Source organism: Phytophthora cinnamomi (assembly GCF_018691715.1).
Source record: "Phytophthora cinnamomi strain GKB4 chromosome Unknown Contig60, whole genome shotgun sequence".
NCBI lineage: Eukaryota > Oomycota > Peronosporomycetes > Peronosporales > Peronosporaceae > Phytophthora > Phytophthora cinnamomi.
This window is the reverse complement of record NW_027150993.1, coordinates 647970-655290: the sequence shown is the minus strand read 5'-3', so window position 1 is coordinate 655290 and position 7321 is coordinate 647970.

Genomic DNA, 7321 nt, shown 5'->3' with positions numbered 1-7321 from the left:
TCGCAGCTTCGAGAGTACTCGGGTACTCTCGGAAGAGATAGGTCTTCACAGGCCCATCTCTCAGTCCCTTCATGAACGTGACGACTTTAGTCGCCTCGTCTATCGGGTTCGTCACGATGTTCGAGACCAAGTACCGTGCACGCTGCGCGTAAGCATGGACGTCATGCTTACCCTGCTGCAGGTCGAGGAATTCCGCCCTCGACCGGAACTCATTTTGCGGGGGCTCAAACGCTTGTCTGAGCTCCTCTTTGAATATCCCGTACGTGCTAAAGCACGTAGGATCTGAGAGTCGGCGTCCGTACGCCCAACTCCTCGCTCGTCCCCCAAGACGTGACATGGCGAACGCAACCTTTGACAACGGGTCGACGATACGTCGAGCCGCAATGGCTGTGTCGAGTTCGACAAGCCGTCGGAGGAGCGGCTCGCCCTCTCTTCCTACATAATTGCTCACGCTCAATTTTAATGATTGAGCACGCGGTGTCGTCCCCGACGACGCCGTTGCTGAGGAAGCAGCATCGCGCTGCTCCTTCGTGATGAACCCCAGAGCAACACCATGTTGCTCTGTCGGCGATAGTGTACGCAGCATCGTAGCTATCGCCGCCTCCCCAATGACTGTTGACAGTCGTTGGAGGGCCTCCCACTCTGGATCCGACAGGTGGGGGCAGTCCGCGCGTGCAACATGCGTTGCAGGCGTATTGGAGCTCTCGATGGGCACCTCCGTGCTCATGGGGTTCTCGGCTCCGCGTTCGTACACCCTGTACGAACGTCACGTAGTCGGTCGTTGGACGGGCTACAAAATGCTACCAGGTGTAGTGGGCCTACTTTGGCTCACTACTTTAGCTTACACGTCGCGCTACGTGTATGAGGAAGCGTAGGAGTTTATTAATAATTTGAATTAATTATACTTGAGTCCACAAATATAATATAAATCAAATAAAACACCAAGTAGCTAGTTTAAGGTAAAATGAGAACTGTATTGTTTGTAAATTGATCTTCCTCCTAAATCTTCTAAAACTGTTTATCATCTATGAAAGGGGTTGACAGCGGCTGGCTGTCAGAGCCCCGCCAATATGCACGTATCTAATTGGTAGAAAGATGCTGCTTTCTACCCATAGGATATTTGGGTATGTGTAAACCACTCATTGTGGTGGCCCACTTCAATGTATCCATTGGTGGCCTTACACCAATGTGAGGAAGTATCTAAAACGTTTAACAGATATTTATCTGTTAAACCATAAGTGACAATTGTCATGCACAAGTGACTGTTGTCACTTGTGACCGTTGTCACGCACAAGTGACTGTTGTCACTTGTGACCGTTGTCATGCACAAGTGACTGTTGTCACTTGTGTGTGTAACCCCGTTACAACCCAGATGAACCGCAGCGTCGCTCGGAACACTTCCTGGACCAAATTGGCAAGCGCATCGTTCTACCAGCTACGCATTCGGGCAGTCCGCGGGCCATGTACAAGTCTTACCAGGATTCCATGGCTATCGTGCGGGAGTACGGGAAACCGGACGTCTTCGTCACTATGACGTGCAATCCTACGTGGGAGGAGATCCAGGAAAAGATACCGGAGCCAAACCAAAGCGCACAAGACCGCCCGGACATCGTAGCCCGTGTTTGGCAGCAGAAACTGGCGGCTATGCTGAAAGACTTGGATGAAGGCGTACTGGGACGTGTTCTGGTGAGGATCTACGTAGTGGAGTTCCAGAAGCGGGGCCTCCCACACGCACACATTCTTATCATTCTCGCAGACGAAGACAAACCACGTACAAGACAATTTATCGACAAGTTGTGCTCCGCGGAGCTTCCGGACGCCGACATCAATCCCCAGCTGTACGAGACCATCCTCACATGCATGATGCATGGTCCATGTGGTGCGGCGAACCCCTCCAGCCCCTGCATGAAGGACGGGAAGTGCACGAAGGGATACCCGAAGCCGTTGGTAGAGGTTACACAAGGAAACGTGAACGGGTTTCCTCTCTGCAGACGTCGCTGCCGGCCACCAGGAGTACTCAAGTTCAAGGGAAGGGAGTACGACAACGCCACCATTAACCAGTGGATGGTCCCGTACAACCCCTACCTTTCGCAGAAGTACAACTGCCATATCAACGTGGAGGTTTGTATGGCCCTCACAGCAGTCAAATACCTGTACAAGTACGTCTACAAGGGGTCCGACAAGGCTGTAATCACTGTGGAAACGGTGGGTGGTGAGTCGAATGGCGCAATGCTGGAGCCCAACGAAATTCTCCGGTTTCTGAACGCAAGATATATATCTCCGATAGAGGCATGTAAGCGACTTCTCGACTTCTCCGTTCAAGGCAAGACGCACTCCATCGTACAGCTGACTATCCACCTGGAGAACGAGCAATTCGTGACCTTCCGTTCGAGCGACAACCCGGATCGAGTTCTCACTCGCGGTCGGCGCACGATGTTGACCCGTTTCTTCGAACTGTGTGCGAGTGAGGCCCCGGAGAACCAAGTTGCAAAGACCATGGTGTACCAAGACATTCCGAAGTTATTCCGCTGGGATGACAAGGCAAAGAGATGGGTTCGTCGCAAACAATACCAAGCGGCGCTTGGGCGGATGGTTCATGTGACCCCTCGGGACATGGAGCGGTTCTAAATGCGTGTACTGCTGTGTCACCGCAAGGGACCTCAGTCCTTTGCCAAGCTTCGGACAGTGGATGGTGTTACGTATGCGTCGTACCGCCAGGCCGCTCTCAAACTGGGCTACCTTGAAGACGACGCAGAGTGTATTGCGTGTATGGAAGAAGCCGCTGCCTTCAAGATGCCGTACCAACTCCGCCAGCTCTTCGCGACCATCATTGTTTATTCTCAAGTTTCGGAGGTTCGCCAGCTATGGGATCGATTCTACGAGGTTCTTTCACAAGATTTCGCGCTCACATACGAGGACTTGGAAGGACAGGAGAAGGAAGACACGATCAGGTTCCACACACTCAAGGACCTTAACGACCTGCTCCAAATCAGTGGCTACGTAGTGGCGGACTTTGACCTCCCTCAGCTGGATGAATACCCGCGACTGGTGCTAGATTCGCTGTTGCGGAACAACCTCATTCGACGCGAACTGGAGGGGTACCAGCACTCTACCCTTCAAGCCATTGTGGACCAAGAAAGACGGCTGAACGACGGCCAACGAGCTATTTACGACGAAATCATCCAGGCGGCCGAAGCGCCAGTTCCAGGCAACACGCTGTTCTTTATTGACGGTCCGGGAGGTACAGGAAAGTCAACTCTGCTGCGGTATATCCTGGCAAAGGTGCGACTGTCCGGGAAGATCGCGATTGCAGTGGCATCGAGTGGAATTGCTCCACTGTTGCTCATGGGCGGGCGTACGGCGCATTCAACGTTCAAGATACCTCTCAAGCTGAACGACAAGTCGACGTGTGCGATTTACAAACAGTCGCGTCTGAAGATGTTGATCGAGAGGGCCAGTTTGGTTATCTGGGACGAAGCTCCAATGACACACAGGCACGCCTTCGAAGCGGTCGATAGGTCGTTGCGCGACATCATGGGTAACGACCAGGAGCCTTTTGGAGGGAAAGTATTTGTACTTTCGGGTGACTTCCGACAGATTTTGCCGGTGGTAGTGCGCGGTACACCTGCAGAGACCATCGACGCGTGTCTTAAGTCATCCACCCTATGGCGACACTTCAGGCAGCTCAATGTCACGGAAAACATGCGTGTACAATCGGCAAGTAACGAAAGCACCGCAGCAGAGCTCGCTGCTTTCTCGGAGTTTCTCCTACAAGTCGGAGAGGGTAGGCACGAGGTCAATAGGTCACTGGGCAGGGACTTTGTGAAGATTCCGCGCGATATGCTGATCGACAACATCTACGAAGAAGGAGACGACATTGAAGACGAAGAAATCACACCTGGAGCTGTTCCACGTGGTTTGAAGAACATTATTGATAAGATGTACGCCGACATCAACGATCCCGAGGTTGCTACGGATGAGTACTTCGCCAACAGTACCATCTTGACGACTACCAACGCCGTGGTGCACCGCATCAACCAAGCCGTCTCGGAGCGTCTCTCCGGGGAGGCTCACAAGTATCTATCCGTGGATTCAGTGGATGACGACAACGAAGGAATCTTCTTCGAGCCGGAGGTGTTGCATTCGGTGACTATCAACGGTATTCCTTCACACAAGCTTACATTGAAGGAAGGCGCCCCAATTATGATGATGAGAAACCTGAACCCCGACTTGGGCCTCTGCAACGGAACGCGACTACGGGTTGTCCAGCTCGAGCCCCACGTCATTCATGCTACCATCATGACTGGAGAACGGATCGGCCAACACGTTCTAATTCCAAGGATCGTCTTCGTCAGCGATGGGGACGCGCGCGAGTTCCTCTTCCGCTCGCGACGTAAGCAGTTTCCAGTTGTACCAGCGTTCGCCATGACCATCAACAAAGCCCAAGGCCAAACTGTCCAGAACCTGGGCGACACCCTGTTTCTCCCACGGGCAGCTCTATGTGGCGCTGTCGCGGGTTACATCCAGGTCCAAGTTCAAGGCTTTGATCGAGTATCCAGAGCTGGAGGAAGACGACGGTGCATACACCGACAACATTGTGTACAGGCAGATGTTCGAAGATGCATAGGCAGAGTAGACATCGAGCGGTACACATTTCATAATCACATAAATCCATATCTTTTTCAAGTACGGTTCAGTTTAGCAATATATCCCTTTGACGAAACCATCGCCCGCCGGAGCGAAGCGGAGGCGGGCGGCCAATACTACTGAGACCAAACCCACACCCACCGCCGCGAAGCGGCGACGCTCGGCTAGTCCCCTACAACTAACAGAGTCTTCGGTGTGTCTGTCTCTTGTTCGTCGTATCCCGCCCTTGCGGCATCAGCCTGTCGTAGCGCATCGCCCTACGGCCCTGCATTAGCGCATTAGTAACCTGCCCTATGGCATCTCACCATCATCTCGACTGCCTTATCTTTGCCCGATATTACAACACACAGCATGCGTGATTTTTATTCGTGCTGTGATTGGCCGATTTCGACTCCGCCTTCACATTTCCTTTTTGAATTTCGCGCGCGGTGGAGCGAGGAAGCGCTCGGACGTCGGGCGCCACAGCGGACCCCACCGTCCTCGAGCGCCGCACAGGGACTACAGTGCGCTTCGTGTCCGACATAGCAACATGTATATGTGCTCTAAAGTTAATAGACGACGACCTTCTGGGCCTGAGCGTTGACTGGAGAAATGCATAATATATTATTACTGCTCTGTGATTGGCCGAAATCCTCTCTGTTAGAATATATTGCTATTCGGGGTGCCACACACATCTTGCAATACAGCGCGCGAAATACAAGATGTACGCTGGACAGGGGTGAACCCGGACCTTCAAGCACCTCCCACAGGACCTTCAAGCACGCCGAACCTTCAAGCATGCTGGACATTCGAGCACCGAACGCGATCGCGTAGTAGTGGAGCGAGCTGGAACAGCGAGCGGAACGGGTTGGGACGCAAGTAGTGGAGCGAGCTGGCACAGCGAGCGTAACGGGTTGTGAAAAATGGTTGGCAAAGTAGTGGAGCGAGCTGGCACAGCGAGCGTAACGGGTTGTGACAAACGATATGGCATATAGTGGAGCGAGTCAATCTCGTGCTGAATGCCCTTATCCTGCGGAAGCTCCGCAGGAATCTCTTCCGGGAGTACGTCTTTGTACTCCCTCAACAATTCGTAATAGGGACTCGACTTTAGCGAGTCCCAACCCTGTTCCTCGAAGCGCTCTCGCCTCGTCTTCGCACTGAGAGCGTCTTCACTCTCAGTGGTACTTCCCATGAAGAGCTGTCTCGGCTCTTCAATCTCGCTCTCCGTTCTTTCGCTGTTCGAAAGAACGCAGACCTGCTCGATGCGTCCATCGTGCAAGTCGCGTGTGAAGCGCTTCCAGCTCATGACTGGAAGCGAAGTCAACTCCGACGCCTTCGTCGGAGGATTAGCGAGTCCCATTTCACGATACTGGAATCCAGTATCGGTGCGCGTCAAGACGCTTAGCGTCTTGACATTCGGCGTCACCGCCGCAGTCTGCCCAGCAGACTGCTCTTGTTGCGTCTCGGTCCCGGACCGAGACTTGCGCAGCGTTTTCCGCTTGCGCTGTCTTCTTGTTGTGCGGAGCCCGGCTCCGTACAGCTGTTCTTCTGGTCCAGACCCGGTCGTGGACAGTTGTTCGCCGGCGGACCCTGTCCGCGGGCGCGCGGTATTAAGCCCGGCTTGACCGCATTTTCCTTCGTGCAGCCCGGCTGCACGGTAATGTGTCCCTTCGCCGGCAGACCCTGTCTGCGGGCGCGCGATATCAAGCCCGGCTTGATCGCATGGCGCTTCGTCGTGCAGCCCGGCTGCACGACAGCATGCAAATTGCGTCAGTGCGGTACGTTTGCAACCGTCCGCACTGTTTGCAGCGTCAACTCCCGGAGTTGACACGCCTTCGTCACCTCGACGCCATTCATTGGCGGAGCCCCTCATCGCCGAGGGTGCGTCGACTCCCGGAGTCGACGCGTCGTCGTCGACCTGACCTCTTCGGGTCAGGGACTGTCCCATGCGTACTTGAACGCGAGTGTTGATTCCCGGAACCGACACATCTTCATTTTCCGACGTCGGCAGCACCGCCGACGTGGATCCCACTTGTGTGCATCCTCGCGCACCCCTTGGGCACTCCGGGACAGCGGCATTAAGCGCTGTCTCGACTGGCGAGTCGCGCGCACCTGCTGGTGCGTGCGCTGCGGTAACAGGGCCATCGCTCTCTGTTGCGCAGTCGCGACCGAAGCGCACGAGCGTGCGCTTCTTCTAGTCTATCACGGGATCATGCCGTGCAAGCTACGGCATGCCCATAACAATGTCGAACTTATCGTCCAGGTCCAGGACGATAAAGTGTTCGACAAACACCCGTTGTTTGTACGAGAAGCGCACGTTCACGACGCGCTTCTCGGTCTTCACGATGGCACCTGTTGCCAATCGAACTTCCAGAAGACTTCGAGGTACCTTTACCTCCTCGAAGTCAAGACTCGGTAAACTCCGCAGTCGAACAAAGTTGTTCGACGCGCCCGAATCTACCAGAGCGCGAAGAGAGTTGCTCGCTCTCTTCGACGTTACCTTCAAGATGACCAGGTTCGGCCTGTCATCTTGCTTCTTGCAGCGAGATCTGATCTCACTGGGGGCTGCAGTCCTCAGTGTCGCGTGCCCAATGTCGGCACGCGTGACTGCATTACCAGTAGGGCGCCCCGTTCCTACTGGATGTTCGCGTTTTTTGTTGGTCCGCGGTGATGCCTAGCATCGCCACGACGGCCA